This window comes from Delphinapterus leucas, chromosome 12, assembly GCF_059928025.1.
Source record: "Delphinapterus leucas isolate spDelLeu-1000000601 "Yukka" chromosome 12, BTC_Dleu_Yukka2, whole genome shotgun sequence".
NCBI lineage: Eukaryota > Metazoa > Chordata > Mammalia > Artiodactyla > Monodontidae > Delphinapterus > Delphinapterus leucas.
The window spans coordinates 9,567,532-9,583,874 of record NC_143140.1 but is presented as its reverse complement, the minus strand read 5'-3'; the positions used below and the strand labels follow the sequence as shown (position 1 = coordinate 9,583,874).

The 16,343-nt window shown below is 38.8% G+C and overlaps 2 pseudogenes; both read right to left on the bottom strand.

Annotated features, from left to right (window-relative positions):
- Positions 1 to 12,462: 12,462 nt before the first annotated feature.
- Positions 12,463 to 13,040, bottom strand: LOC111183296 (podoplanin pseudogene; annotated as a pseudogene).
- A 1,646-nt stretch (positions 13,041 to 14,686) lies between these two features.
- Positions 14,687 to 16,008, bottom strand: LOC111183297 (epithelial splicing regulatory protein 1 pseudogene; annotated as a pseudogene).
- Positions 16,009 to 16,343: the final 335 nt, after the last annotated feature.

Sequence of the window (16,343 nt, the reverse complement as noted above, 5' to 3'; positions counted from 1 at the left end):
AAGCCAGAATACTTTGGAACACCTTCTTTAGTTAAACATTATAAATACTATTACTTTAAGTTGTAAAGTAATGATTCACTTTATGAAATATTTTAAAATAGGAAGGAAAAAAATTTAAGTAAGAAAAAAATAGCTCAGCTACCCAGAAATAATCTTTTCCTCTTCCTTACCCCTTATCCAGAAATACTGCTGCACTAACACAGCTACTTAAGGGCTATCAGCATTGCCGTAGTGAAAGTTTGCTGCATTTTGGCAATTAGAGTAAGAACATTCAAGTTTCAAAAGACAATACATCACATACGTTCTACTGGATGAACACTCTTACACTTGTGACACTAGCCCACCTTTCAAATAGCCCTCTTAAACATAAATTAATTTACAGAAATGTCTACCTTCTCCTGTCTCCTCCTGTCTCCTACTGAGTCTGTTCACTCTTGACCCCAAACTTTCTATCTCACCAACCCCAAAACAATTCTTGGAGGGTGAGCATGCACTTCCCTAAAGAGCAAATGGCAAATCTCTTTTTTGTTTATTCCTTCTTCTCACAATATTCCTCAATAGAAGAATCTCAGAGTCAGTCTCCACTTTTCCCTTCTTCTCACCCTCCATATCCAGGTCACCATAACTCCTGTTTATTTTCTCTCCCAAACTTAGATCAAGCTGCTTCCCGTTCTACACTTCCAATGCAAGCCCTCAGCCAGGGATCCATTACGTCTTACCTGAACTTGGACAAGAAACCCCTCCTGGAAATCCACCCCCCCCATACACCCCTTCATTTAAAACGGTGTTTCCTGCTTACAGACGTTCAGCACCTTCCCATTCACTCCATAAATAAGTAAATAAATAAATAAAACACACGTTCACTGCCTTGGAGGTAATGTCTCTATCTTGGTCACTCTTATTGTTTTCTTTATAGCGTTTCCTTTAGTTACTAAGCACTGTATTATGTTATATTATTTTAGTCTGCCTCCCAAAATAGGGTGTGTGTTCTCTGAAGGCAAAGATTGTTTCTGTCTTGTTCACTCTGCAGACTCTCGCCAGTTTTTGAATTATGGTTCTTTTGCATATTCAGTTCAGCTTTCCTTGCTTATATTTTAAATAGTTTTGTGATCATAAATGTCATAATATATATTCACTTAAAATTTTGAGTTATATGAATGCTAATAAATATCAATTACAGTGTAAAATATTGGTTATACTGTGTAACAGGTTTTAAGTAACATATTTTTAGTTTATTAACTTATAATGTGTTTCCTGGCCATAATTTGTGACAATTTGCATTTTAAAATAATTTTAAAATTACAGAATATTTACAAAAATAATACAGAGAGTTCCATATACCCTTATCTAGACTCTCCTAATGTTAACATCTTATATAGTACAATTAGTATTCATATGATAACATTAACCAAACTATAGCTTTTATTCTAATTTCACCAGTTTTTCCACTAATGTCTTTTTTCCATTACTGAACCTAAGGATCTGACATGGCATTAAGTTGCTGTGTCTCTTGATCTTGTACAATTTTTGACACTCAGGCAGTCTTTGGGCATTTAAGACCTTAATACTTTTGAAAACCTTCAGTCAGATATTTTATAGAAGGTGTTTCAATTTGTGTTTGTCTGATGTTACCTTAAAATTTGATTGAAGTTTGGAATTTTGGGCAAGAATAACACAGAGGTGATGTGAATTTAGTGGGTGCAAGATATCGAGTCTTATTACTGGTGATATTAGTCTTAAACAATTGGATAAGGTCATAATCCAATAAAAACATTATTATGATTGCTATTATCATTATTATTATTATTATTAGGACTCTACTACTAGTAGTACAACTACTGAGACTGTTATAGGTGTGACCTTTGGAAGCACTTTGAGTTTGGTTCCTGTGTTCTGTATGACATGCCTTCATCCTTTTTAAAATAACTTCCTTTTTGGCACTACAGATGTTCCAGACTCATATGTTAAAATTCTGATATACATATATTGCATATATAGTTATTGAAATACATATGTTTCTATTGATATCAAGAGGCACCAGTATCAAAAAATAACTTTATTCTACTTATAGCACAATCAACAATCAGAATAGTCCCTTCAAAAGTGACCCAAGAATAGCCAGATACAAAAACATCTATGCAAGGGGCAGGCTTACTGCAGGCAAGAGATGAAGAGGAATTCTGTCCACTTAAAAACAGAAAAGACACCATTCACTGCCCTGATCCATTCCCACCTCTTATTTTCTGAGTTCTCTTAGAGACAGGGTGGAAAGGATCCTTAGGATAACACTTTGGCAAGTAAATGTATCACTCCAAGGGAAAGATAAACTCTTTTCTCACCACTGTCCAGGATTCCATCCCAATTGAAATGTAAACACCTAGGAAGATAATGATTTCACCTAGATGCCTATCCTTGAATGCTAACATTTGGGTCTCTGAGAGATAAGAGAAATGTTATTGGATGGAATCAATTAGCTCCATCATTAGCTGGGGGCAGGGGGAAGGCTGTCTATTTTTCATTGTATGTAAAGTGTAAAATACTTTAAGGGAAGTGACAGCAAACACTTTTTTTTTTTTTTTTTTTTTTTGTGGTACGCGGGCCTCTCACTGTTGTGGCCTCTCCCGCTGAGGAGCACAGGCTCCGGACGCGCAGGCTCAGCGGCCATGGCTCACAGGCCCAGCCGCTCCATGACATGTGGGATCTTCCCGGAACGGGGCACGAACCTGTGTCCCCTGCAACGGCAGGCGGACTCTCAACCACTGCGCCACCAGGGAAGCCCCTCTTTATCTTTATGATGTAAGATTTCCCATGGCTCAGGAGACTAAGGCTTACACTGTAACACTAAGAAATCCAGGTTAAGATTTATTTTCTCACATTCCTCTTGTATTCTTCTTGCCCCAGGACTGGAATCAAAGAGGTCTCCAAAGAATCCTGGCAACTTTTATTGAATGATGGTAGTTAGAAACAATATTGGACATGAGGTATGCTCCCTGGTATTTGAATGCCACATCTCCTAGGTCCTCTCTGTAGACATAGATAAGAAACTATATATATATATATATATATATATATATATATATATGTAGCTAACCCATGTCTAAATACTCATCTATATTTCATTTCTGATGTATCTTTCTATTTATCTATCTATCTATTGGGATGGTCAAAAGGTGCCTTAAAATAAAAGACACATTTCTCATTTTCACCAAGAACTTTATTGAACAACATATTCATCCTTTTGTTCCACTACCTTCTGCCATTTTTCCGGCAACTTCATAATTCCATCTTCCCAAAGCTTTTTATCTTTTTGAGCAAAGAACTGGTGCCACTTCCAGGTGCCTTTTACAGTCTTCCAGGGAATTAAATTTTTTTCCATTAAGAGAATTTTGTAAAGGCCAAAATAAATGGAAATCTGAAGATGCAAGGTCTGGTGAGTATGGAGGATGAACCTGAATTTCCCAGCCAAGCTGTAACAGTTTTTGCCTGGTCATCAAAGAAACATGTGGTCCTGTGTTATCCCGATGGAAGATTTTGCAAGTTCTGTTGACTAATTCTGGATGCTTTTCATTGAGTGCTGTTTTCAGTTGGTCTAATTGGGAGCAGTACTTGTTGGAATTAATTGTTTGGTTTTCTAGAAAGAGCTCATAATAGAGGACTCCCTTCCAATCCCACCATATAAACAACATTACTTTCTTTGGGCAAAGACCGGGCTTTGGTGTGGTTGGTGGTGGTTCATTTCACTTGCCCCATGATCTCTTCCATTCCACATTATTGTACAGTATCTACTTTTCATCATCCATCACATTTGTTTTAAAAATGGAACGTTTTTGTTATGTTTAAATAGAGAATCACATGCAGACATACAGTAAAGAAGGTTTATTTCACTTAACTTATGTGGAACCCAAACAACAAAGTGATGAACACAACTAAGCTGGTACAAAATATTTTCAGTGCTTGATTTGGATATTTTGAGTATGGTGTCTATCTTCCACGTGGTATAACATCAGTAGTTCTCAATTAATGTCTCAATTTGATAGCTATAAGTTTCAATGTTTCTACCTGACTGAAGAGCAACACCCAGTTAGAAATCTCCAGCATGAAATTTTGCAAACCACTTTTGATAAATTTGATCAGTCACAGCACCTTTTCCATACACTGCACAAATGTTTTTTGAGATTCAGTTGCATTTTTACCTTTCTTGAAATAATAAAGCATAATATGCTGGAAGTGTTACATTTCTTTCATCTTCTATATTAAAATGGCTGAACAAAAATCCACTAATTTTGGTAAGACTTTTTTAAATGCACACTGATATGACATCTGTCACATACAATCTAACAAAATTGTTTCAAATGAAGTTAAAGACAACTAAGTGCTACTAGAGCCATCTTACAGAAAAAGAAAAAAAAAAAAGGATATTTTGGCCAACCCAATATCTATTCCTTTTTTCAATACCAAATCTTCCTTCCAGCATTCCTCCTTTGCTTATTTTCAATTTCATTCTCTGACAGTGAGAAACCTGGGTGAAGTTTTGTTTTGTTTTGTTTTGTTTTAATATTAACCTTATTCTGGGTATAATAATTTTTAGCATAGTTACAAATATTCATAATTCCTACATAAAGATGTACTTAGAAAAAAATAAGCACCTATACATATCAACATTTCCAATAAAGGACTAAGCTACTCAATATATTCATGAACTTCAACTTTTAAATTACTACTAATAATTTATAGTTAGTAATTTTCTTGGCCAAAGAAAGGAATATAGGAGGACCTTCAAGATGGCAGAGGAGTAAGACATGGAGGTCACCTTCCTCCCCACAAACACATCAAAAATACATCTACATGTGGAACAACTCCTACAGAAAACATACTGAATGCTGGCAGAAGACCTCAGACTTCCCAAAAGGCAAGAAATTCACCACTTACTTGGCAGTGTGGCTGACAGGGTCTTGCTGGTCTAGCCGGGTGTCAGGTGTGAGCCTCTGAGGTGTGAGAGCCAAGTTCAGGACATTGGTCCACCAGAAACCTCCCTGCCCCTCATAATATCAATCAGCAAGAGCTCTCCCAGAGATCTCCATCTCAACATTAAGATCCAGCTCCACTCAATGACGAGGAAGATCTAGTGCTGGACCCCATGCCAAACAACTAGTAAGACAGGAACACAACCCCACCCATTAGCAGAGAGGGTGCCTAAAATAAGAATAAGTTCACAGACACCACAAACACACCACAGAACATGGTCCTGCCTACCAGAAATACAATATCCAGCTTCATCCACAAGAACACAGGCACCAGTCTGTTCCACCAGAAAGTCTACACAACCCACTGAACAAACCTTACCTATTGAAGGCAGACACCAAAAACAATGGCAAGTACGAAACTGCAGCCTGTGAAAAGGAGACCCTAAACACAGCAAGTAAAGCAAAATGAGAAAACAGTGAAATACACAGCTGAAGAAGGAGCAAGGTAAAAACCCACCAGACCAAACAAATGAAGAGAAAATAGGCAGTCTACCTGAAAAAGAATTCAGAATAATGATAGTAAAGATGATACAAAATCTTGGAAATAGAATAGAGAAAAATACAAGAAATGTTTAACAAGGAACTAGAAGAACTAAAGAGCAAACAAACAATGATGAACAACCCAAAAAATGAAATTAAAATTTCTCTAGAAGGAATCAATAGCAGAATAACTGAAGTAGAAGAACGGATAAGTGACCTGGAAGATAAAATAGTGGCAATAACTACTGCAGAGCAGAATAAAGAAAAAAGAATAAAAAGAATTGAGGACCATCTTAGAGACCTCTGGGACAACATTAAATGCACCAACATTCGAATTATAGGGGTCCCAGATGAAGAAGAGAAAAGAAAAAGGACTAAGAAAATATTTGAAGAGATTATAGTTGACAACTTCCCTAATATGGGAAAGGAAATAGTCAATGAAGTCCAGAAAGTGCAGAGAGTCCATACAGGATAAATCCAAGGAGAAACATGCCAGGAAACATTAATCACACAATCAAAAATTAAATACAAAGAAAAAATATTAAGCGCATTAAGGGAAAAGCAACAAATAACCTACAAGGGAACCTCCATAAAGTTAGCAGCTGATCTTTCAGAAGAAACTCTGCAAGCCAGAAGGAAGTGGCAGGACACCTTTAAAGTGAAAGGAAAAAAATTTCAGCCAAGATTACTCTATCCAGAAAGGATCTCATTCAGATTCGATGGAGAAATTAAAACATTTACAGACAAGCAAAAGCTAAGATAATTCAACACCACCAAACCAGCTTTAAAACAAATGCCAAAGGAACTTCTCTAAGCAGGAAACACAAGAGAAGGAAAAGGAAAAGACCTACAATACCAAATCAAAACCAGTTAAGAAAATGGTAATAGGAATATACATATTGATAATTCCTTTAAATTTAAATGGATTACATGCTCCAACCAAAAGACATAGATTGGCTGAATGGATACAAAAACAAGACCCATATATATGCTGTCTACAAGAGATCCACTTCAGACCTAGGGTCACATAACAGACTGAAAGTGAGGGGATGGAAAAAGTTATTCCATGCAAAGGGAAATCAAAAGAAAGCTGGAGTAGCAATTCTCATATGAGACAAAATAGACTTTAAAATAAAGACTATTACAAGAGACAAAGAACAACACTACATAATGATCAAGGGATCAATCCAAGAAGATATAACAATTGTAAATATTTATGAACCCAACATAGGAGCACAACAATACATAAGGCAAATGCTAACAGCCATAAAAGGGGAAATCGACAGTAACACAATAATAATAGGGGAATTTAACATGTCATTTTCACCAATGGACAGATCCTCCAAAATGAAAATAAATAAGGAAACACAAGCTTTAAATGACACATTAAACAAGTTGGACTAAACTGATATTTATAGGACATTCCACCCAAAAACAACAGAATACACTTTCTTCTCTAGTGCTCGTGGAACATTCTCTAGGATAGATCACATCTTGGGTCACAAATCAAGCCTTGGTAAATTTAAGAAAATTGAAATTGTATCAAGTATCTTTTCCGACCACAACACTATGACACTAGATATCAATTACAGGAAAAGATCTGTAAAAATACAAACACATGGAGGCTGAACAATACACTACTTAATAACGAAGTGATCACTGAAGAAATCAAAGAGGAAATCAAAAAAATACCTAGAAAATAAGACAATGCAAACACGACAATCCAAAACCTATGGAATGCAGCAAAAGCAGTTCTTAGTGGGAAGTTTATAGCAACAAAATCCTGCCTCAAGAAGCATCTCAAAAAAACAACCTAACCTTACACCTAAAACAATTAGAGAAAGAAGAATGAAAAAAACAAAACAAAGTTAGTAGAAGGAAAGAAATCATGAAGATCAGATCATAAATAAATGAAAAAGAAATGAAGGAAATGACAGCAAAGATCAATAATGCTAAAAGTTGATTATTTGAGAAAATAAACAAAATTGGTAAACTATTAGCCAGGCTCATCAAGAAAACAAGGAAGAAGAATCAAACCAATAGAGTTAGAAATGAAAAAGGAGAAGTAACAACTGACCCTGCAGAAATACAAAGGATCATGAGAGATTACTACAAGCAACCATATGCCAATAAAATGGACAACCTGGAAGAAATAGACAAATTCTTAGAAAAGCACAACCTTCTGAGACTGAACCATGAAGAAATAAAAAATAGAAACAGACCAATCACAAGCACTGAAATTGAAATTGGGATTAAAAATCTTCCAACAAACAAAAACCCATGACCAGATGGCTTCACAGGTGAATTCCAGCAAACATTTAGAGAAGAGCTAACACCTATACTTCTCAAACTCTTCCAAAATATAGCAGAGGGAGGTACACTGCCAAACTCATTCTATGGGGCCACCATCACCCTGATACCAAAACCAGACAAAGATGTCACAAAGAGAGAAAACTACTGGCCAATATCACTGCTGAACATAGATGCAAAAATCCTCAACAAAATACTGGAAAACAGAATCCAACAGCACATTAAAAGAATCACACAGCATGATCAAGTGGGTTTTATCCCAGGAATGCAAGGATTCTTCAATATACACAAATCAATCAATGTGATAAACCATATTAACATATTGAAGGAGAAAAAGCATTTGATCTTCTCAATAGATGCAGAAAAAGCTTTTGACAAAATTCAACACGAATTTATGATAAAAAAAAAAACTGCAGAAAACAGGCATAGAGGGAACTTACCTGAACATAATAAAGGCCATATATGACAAACCCACAGCCAACGTCATTCTCAATGGTGAAAAACTGAAAACTCCTCCACTAAGATCATGAAAAAGACAAGGCTGCCCACTCTCACTGCTATTGTTTAACATAGTTTTGGAAGCTTTAGCCACAGTGATCAGAGAAGAAAAAGAAATAAAAGGAATCTAAATCGGAAAAGAAGAAGTAAAAGTGTCACTGTTTGAAGATATCATGATACTATACATAGAGAATCCTAAAGATGCTACCAGGAGACTACTAGAGATAATCAACAAATTTGGTAAAGTAGCAGGATACAAAATTAATGCACAGAAATATCTCACATTCCTATAAACTAATGATGAAAATTCTGAAAGAGAAAATAAGGAAACACTCCCATTTACCACTGCAACACAATGAATAAAATACCCAGGAAGAAACCTACCTAAGGAGACAAAAGACCTGTATGCAGAAAAATATAGGACACTGATGAAAGAAAGTAAAGATGATACAAACAGATGGAGAGATATACCGTGTTCTTGGATTGGAAGAATCAACATTGTGAAAATGATTATACTACCCAAAGCAATCTACAGATTCAATGCCATCCTGATTAAATTACCAATGGCATTTTTCACAGAAGTAGAACAAAAAATTTCACAATTTGCATGGAAACACAAAAGACCCTGAAAAGCCAAAGCAATCTTGAGAAAGAAAAATGGAGCTGGAGGAATTAAGCTCCTTGACTTCAGACTCTAGTACAAAGCTACAGTAATCAAGACAGTAAGGCACTGGCACCAAAACAGAAATATAGAGAAATGGAACATGATAGAAAGCCCATAGACACACCCACACACATATGGTCGCCTTATTTTTGTTAAAGGATGCAAGAATATACAACAGAGAAAAGACAGCCTCTTTAATAAGTGGAGCTGGGAAAACTGGACAGCTACATGTAAAAGAAAGAAATTAGAACACTCCCTAACACCATATACAAAAACAGACTCAAAATGGATTAAAGACCTAAATGTAAGGCCAGGCACTATAAAACTCTTAGAGGAAAACATAGGCAGAGCACTCTATGACATAAATCACAGCAAGATCCTTTGTGACCCACCTCCTAGAGAAATAGAAATAAAAACAAAAATAAATAAATGAGAACTAATGAAACTTAAACTCTTTTACACAGCAAAGGAAACCATAAACAAGACAAAAAGAATGGGAGAAAATATTTGCAAATGAAGCAACTGAGAAAGAATTAATCTCCAAAGTATACAAGAAGCTCACACAGCTCAATATCAAAAAAAACAAAACAAAACAAACAAACAAACAAAAAAACCCAATCTAAAAATGGGCAGAAGACCTAAATAGACATTTCTCCAAAGAAGATATACAGATTGCCAACAAACACATGACAGGATGCTCAATGTCACTAACCATTAGAGAAATGCAAATTAAAACTACAATGAGATATCACCTCACACCAGTCAGAATGTCCATCATCAAAAAAATCAACAAACAATAAATGCTGGAGAGGGTGTGGATAAAAGGAACCCTCTTACACTGTTGGTGAGGATGTAAATTGATACAGCCACTATGGAGAACAGTATGGAGTTTCCTTAAAAAAATAAAAACGGGACTACCATATGACCCAGCAGTCCCACTACTGGGCATATACACTGAGAAAACCATAATTCAAAAAGAGTCATGTACCACAATATCCATTGCAGCACTATTTACAATAGCCAGGACATGGAAGCAACCTACGTGTCCATCAACAGATGAATGGATAAAGAAGATGTGGCACATGTATGCAATGGAATATTACTCAGCTATAAAAAGAAATGAAATTGAGTTATTTGTACTGAGGTGGATGGAACTAGAGTCTGTCATACAGAGTGAAGTAAGTCAGAAAGAAAAAAACAAATATCATATGCTGAAACATATATACGGAATCTAAAAAAAAAAAAAAAAAGTATTCTGAAGAACCTAGGGGCAGGACAGGAATAAAGACTCAGATGTAGAGAATGGACTTGAGGACATGAGGAGGGGGAAGGGTAAGCTGAGACGAGGTGAGAGAGTGGCATGGACATATAGACATTAGCAAATGTAAAATAGATAGCTAGTGGGAAGCAGCTGCACAGCACAGGGAGATCAGCTCGGTGCTTTGTGACCACCTAGAGGGGTGGGATAGGGAGGGTGGGAGGCAGACACAAGAGGGAGGAGATATGGGGATATATGTATATGCATAGCTGATTCACTTTATTTTATAGCAGAGACTAACACACCATTGTAAAGCAATTATACTCCAATAAAAATGTTAAAAAAATAAAATGTCTAAGTAAGTGAAGTTTATTAAATATATAAAAATGATAATTTTCTCTCTGAATTTGTATTTTCTTAAGAAGGAAAATGAAACTTTTCAGAATAGTTGCTTTTTTATTACGTAAGTAATTAATGTTAGTTGTAGAGTAATTAGAAATTGCAAGAAATGTAAAGAAGAGAACAAAAGTTGCCCATATTTTTACCACCCAGAAAAAAAAAAAAAAAACAAGAAAGGAAAATATAATATGGCCTTTTTTTATATAGGCCACCACCTGGTTTATTTTACAACATGTCCACACTGCATTGAGCACCAATGCAGATGTTACAAAGAAACCCACAGTCCTGTCCCAGCAGGGAACAGGTCCAGTGTATGACTTGGGGTGGTCTTGGCATGGGTGAGGGAGAAAAGAAAGGATAGGAAAGAAGAACAGACATTATTTCCCAGTCCTGTTCCAGAATCTGAGTGATGAAATGCAAGGATTTTAAGCTGTTCTTAATCCCCTTCTCTCACTCAGCTGATGGTCAAATATGGAATCTGGGCTGGTAGATCAGCTGGAACTGGGCAAAACAAGGGCACAGTGTTTAAAATAGCATCCACAATATTGCTGCCCAAAGTAGGCGAAATGAGCTATGCTTTTCAACTGATGCTTTTTACTTTTTCTTGTTTTATGAACTCTTACAAGTTTAGAGGATATCAGAATTATACAACCACAATCACAAAAGAGCATCTGCTCAGTGTAAAAATATTATTGTTTAGGAAAAATAGTTCAATAAATATACAGAGGGAAATGAACTAAGTTGAATAGTACCAATACAGAAAGGCAGTTTGGGCTCCTTTATTTTTATTTTTTTTCAATTATGACCCCACAAAACTATGTAGTATATTATGAAGACTGAGAATATCTTTTATGTTAAAATCCAGTCTTTAAATCTAGCTGCTTCTTTAAAATTAGCATTTTAAAAAGTTATTTTTGCTCCCATATTTTTCCTCTGAAACAGAATGTAAGAAAACTGGCAGGTGCTCTTTCCCATTCCAGAGGCACAGACAGGGTTTCTTTATGTTTGGTGACAACCGTGGTTCTTGGTTTCTGGTACACTTGAGCCTCTGGCACCTTTGGGTCTCCAGCAGCTTCCTGGGAATACAGGGCTGAGATCCCCATATTCCAGAGCAAAGGAGCCAATCTGAAGGACTTGTGTCTTGGAAAGAGAGAATGCCATCTCCTTAGCTCTGGGTCCCCATTATCTGAGGGAAGTAGAGAGAACAGGTAGGAGCAAAGCTTTGTGTCATCAAGTCACTGCTGGAGAAGGCAGTAAAGCAAGCCTAGAGCCTGCCCAGTGGCCTAGTTGTGAGAATCAAAATGCCTTCTCAGAAGTATAGGCTTCCTGTTTATGATCTAAAATAGATGCTTTTGAAATGATTTATCTGGACTTGTGGAAGGCAGTTGCTCATTACATATTATCTAACTTTAGATTTTCTACTTGATCATTCACACCAAATCAGGCTTTAAAAATAGACCAAACTAGACTGGAATATGTACATTTCAACAGATACAAAACTGCAGAAGGCTTATATCACTTACTGACACAGCACCAGACCCAAGGACTCCATTGATATAAATATTTCCAAATTCCTTTGCATTTTAATAACACCAGAGAATGGTTGGTACAAAGACACAATTACATTTTCTAACATTGATTGAGTTATATTGTTTATCTAAGTTATAAACCGATTTACATAGTTTTGCTCCACTTTCTATGCATTTTTCCCTTCAAATCAACTTTTACAAAGTTTATATCTTTAAAAAAAAATTCAAAAGACAAATGCTTAAAGGAGCAAGTCTTCTGATTATCTTTCCTTCGATTGCTGTTGGCAAGTGGATGGATCATCATGGATTTTGAGTGGGTGGCCAAGCATTTCCATGGGTCACCTTACCCCACATGTTTGGGGACAGGGGAAATTGGAAACTATATCTTTGAATGATGTTGGAGGAAGGGCACAGTTCTTCAGCTCTTGAGGATGAGTACCTTCTGGACACGTTCTGCATGACCACAATGATGATCCCACCAATGAATCCAGTGGCTTGAAAGACCCCAACAACAGCTCTAACCCAGGTCACTCACAAAGGCATCATTCTCAACTATCTTCCCTGTCTCTCCACCCACTTTCTCCATGGAGTGGCTAGTTGCGGATTAGAGGCTGTGCTCTGGCTTCTCTGGGGCATGGACTGTGCTTTCTGGAGTTGGCAGATACTCTGTGCGAATGTCTGTTATACTCTGCACTTGTTGGCAACAGAGCTGTCGAGCCAGCAGACTCATAGGGCTCTTCGCTGCCACCTGGGGCTGCCATGCCACCTTCCACACCTGGGATCATTATGTCTTCTGGCCAGACTCTGTTGGCTCCTTCTGCCAGACCCAGGGAGATATGATTCCCAGAAAGAAAGAGCTGGACTGGCATCTTCCACATCATCTGACTTGTTCTCTTTGGGGAGGGCAGCTAGCTTCGGTGCAGGGGGAAATTTTAAAGCTCTGCAGCCACAGGTCCTGGTGGGGTGAGAGTCAGGGCTGGAATGCAGGAAGCAAAACTGAGGGCCAGAGGGATCACCAAGCTCCCTTCAACCCCAGCAGGCAGAGGAGCAAACTTTGCATCTGGGAACTTTCCCAGCAAGTCAGTACTTACCTCTCCCAAAGAGGGTGGGAAGAGGTATGTTGTAAGCTCACCAGGCCTGCCTTCTGGCTCACTTCGGCCAGTGTGAAAAGGATGACCCTTTTAAAGTTACAGGGCCACAGCTGCAGGTCATGGGAGCTGATAGGAAGGCCCTGAGCCCTGACAAAATTTGATTTTATGCTGTTTCCCAGAAGGAGAAAAGGCATGCATTCAATAAGCAGCTTATTTTTTGAGTTTTAAATTTTGTTATTCTATATTTTAAGAGTAAGTCATATGATTAGGTTTTTCTTGTTATGAGAAGTAAACAGTTCTTTATGTGGCCAATATTCTTAGAACCAAGTATGGAGCTGTTCTTGTAAATATTGAGCTTTATGGCTTTAAGAAAAATAAGTGGCCATCCTCATCTGGGTGAGCTAGACGTGGCTCCCACTAGTAAATTTCCCCCTAGTCCAGGGGACCTGAGCAGGGGGCTCTAGAGGCTGCCTGGAGAACTGGCAGGGAGCTGCCGTGACCCAGTGGCTTTGGCAGTTTGGGAAAAGAGGCTGCGCTTAAGAGCCTCTCTCTTGACTGGATGTAGCGCTGAGATGCTGGAGCCCAATAATGGACAAGGCATGGATGCCCACATGCCGCTTCCAGCTTGAAGATGGAGGAGGCCACACGAAAGAACAAGAATGGTCTCTGGGAACTGATAGTGACCCTCAGCCCACAGCAAGAAGACGGGACCTCAGTCCTGCAACCATACAGAATGAATTCTGCCAACTACCTGAATAAGCCTGGAAGTGCATTCTTCTCCAGAACGTCCGTGTAAGAGCCCAGCCTGGCCAACATTTCATTTTGACCTCATGCACAGTCAAGCCCACCCACCTTCTAACCTACAGAACTGTGAACTAATACATGGATGTTCTTTAAGCCACAAAGTTAGTAGTAATTTTTTAGGCAGCAATTGAAAACTAATACAGACGACCTCTTAGCATCAGAGCTGTGGCTTCATCTAAAATCTTTAACAGCCTAGGATTTTGGTTTAACCAGATAAACTATGTGGTAGGGGAAGGAGTGAAGATGAGGTGTAAGATGACAAAAACAGACTAGTTACCCTGGAGTGAAATAATAAGAAATATATGCGTTGGTCTCTTGAAACGGTTCCTGATGCAGAGCTCCTAAACCCATTGTAAAGAGGGGTGATAGGAGAATCTTTTGTTCTAACTTTTAGTCCTTGATCCCAGTGGGTGACACAGAGCTCCTGAGATCTTTGAAATTTTCTGAGTGATAGAAATATATGACACCAAACCCCCAAATCCTTTGAAATTTCCTGGAGTGTCTTTTGTTCTAATGAGGTGACTCTTTCTGGGTTCCTGAATGGGGGATGGTCACCAGAAAGACCAAGCCATAATTAGAAGCTTGGGGTTTTAAGCCTCACCTCTCATTCTCCAGAGAGAGGAGAGGGGCTGTAATGGATATAGTAATCAGTCATGCCTTTGTGATGAAGCCTCATTAAAATCCCAATAGTACTGGGTTCAGAGAACTTCAGGGTTGGTGAACACATCCACGTTCCAGGAGCACAGCAGCCCAATCCACCTGCTGACCATTGGCTGCTGTGCTCCTGAGGAGCTCAATGCATCCTTTACCCAAGTCCTTATGCTTCCTCAAGGCATTCTGGGCACAGCAAAGAAGACACGCATTCCCTGCTGGCCTGCCATCTGGTGGGTAACAAAGAGGATACCTTCTCCACAGAGATGGGGCGATGCTGTCCAAAGAAGGTCATTTCCTCAGCTGTGGCCATGAAAGGGAGTCCCTGAATGCAGGCAATGACTTTTTCCCTGCAAGAAAAATCGGGCTACCTCTTTGGATGCACCACCAGCAATTTTAAGAAAATCTTCACTTGTTTGCTTTGTAAGCCTCAGTGTACTAGGTCCCCATGTGATGTCTGTGCCTGTGTAACGCTAGGTCTCTGTGTTACTCACAAACCTAACCAGAGCTTCTCTACTCCCTTGACCCTGCAGTTTCAGACAAAGTGCTTCACCTCTCTTGGCAATATTGAGTCCTTTCAAGAATCTTGAAATATCTTGAAATGAAGGCTACAAAGATAAATTCCTAGCCCTGACTGTAGTCTTGTTATCAATAATCTTGCTGTAAGCGCCACTTTCGAATTTGTGATTTACTCTCTCTGGATCTGAAAACCTGTGATTATAAGGCTCTGAAATCATTGCTTAAATTATATTCCCCATATCGTCAACTTGAGAAGCTCCATACTGGGAGGCTGAACTGTTTTTCTCAACATTTCAACACTCTGTCATTACTGCAACTTCTAGTTGGTCAATATCGGGTGAACCAAGGCAACACTTCTTGAATTCTTTACAGAAATCAAAAAAGGAATAGAAATATTCAATCAATAATACTTTCTTCTTGGAAACCTCATGATGCAGGATTTGCCTGACATGAAGCTGCCCTTCAGTACAGAGAGAGAAGAAGGTTCCTACCCCAGGGTTCAGTTGATTGTCCACTGGTTAAACTACTGGAGGGCTTGGCCCAGCTGGCACAGAGAACAGGCTTTTACATTCCATCTTAGTTTCTTTTACACAATTAATTCTTGGTCAGTTCCAATTCAACTGGTCTATTACTTCGTACAGCTGTCCCAAATTCTTGTTGGCCAGATCCACGCCTTTCCATAACAGCAGGATCAGCTCCTTCTCATGGGAGCCCAGCCTAGTCCCGGTGGCCCCAGCAGTGATCCCAAAAGCGTCACCGAGTAATCTGGAGATGCTGTCATGACAATAGATGGGGAGAGAAGTGCCATCGAGAGATGGTGAGATGGGGAGGAAGTGAAAACGGGATAACCTGTGCTAAAATCCTCTTCGGAGAGAAAAAGAAAGAGTGTGCACCCCTCTCCACCTTCCACGTAGTCCCTGGAATCAAAAGGGGTAACCAACACCCCAAGGCCGCACCTGACCGGTGTCCACACTCCGGGCAGGAGGCGTGCATGCTGACTTCTGAGGGCCTCCCCAGTTCTCTCTGAGCAGGTGGCCACGCCGCTGGGCCGGCGATCCCCTCCAGCTGCTGGAGCGCCAACCTCCACGGGTGTGCTCAGGATCCCAGGCCCTGCGG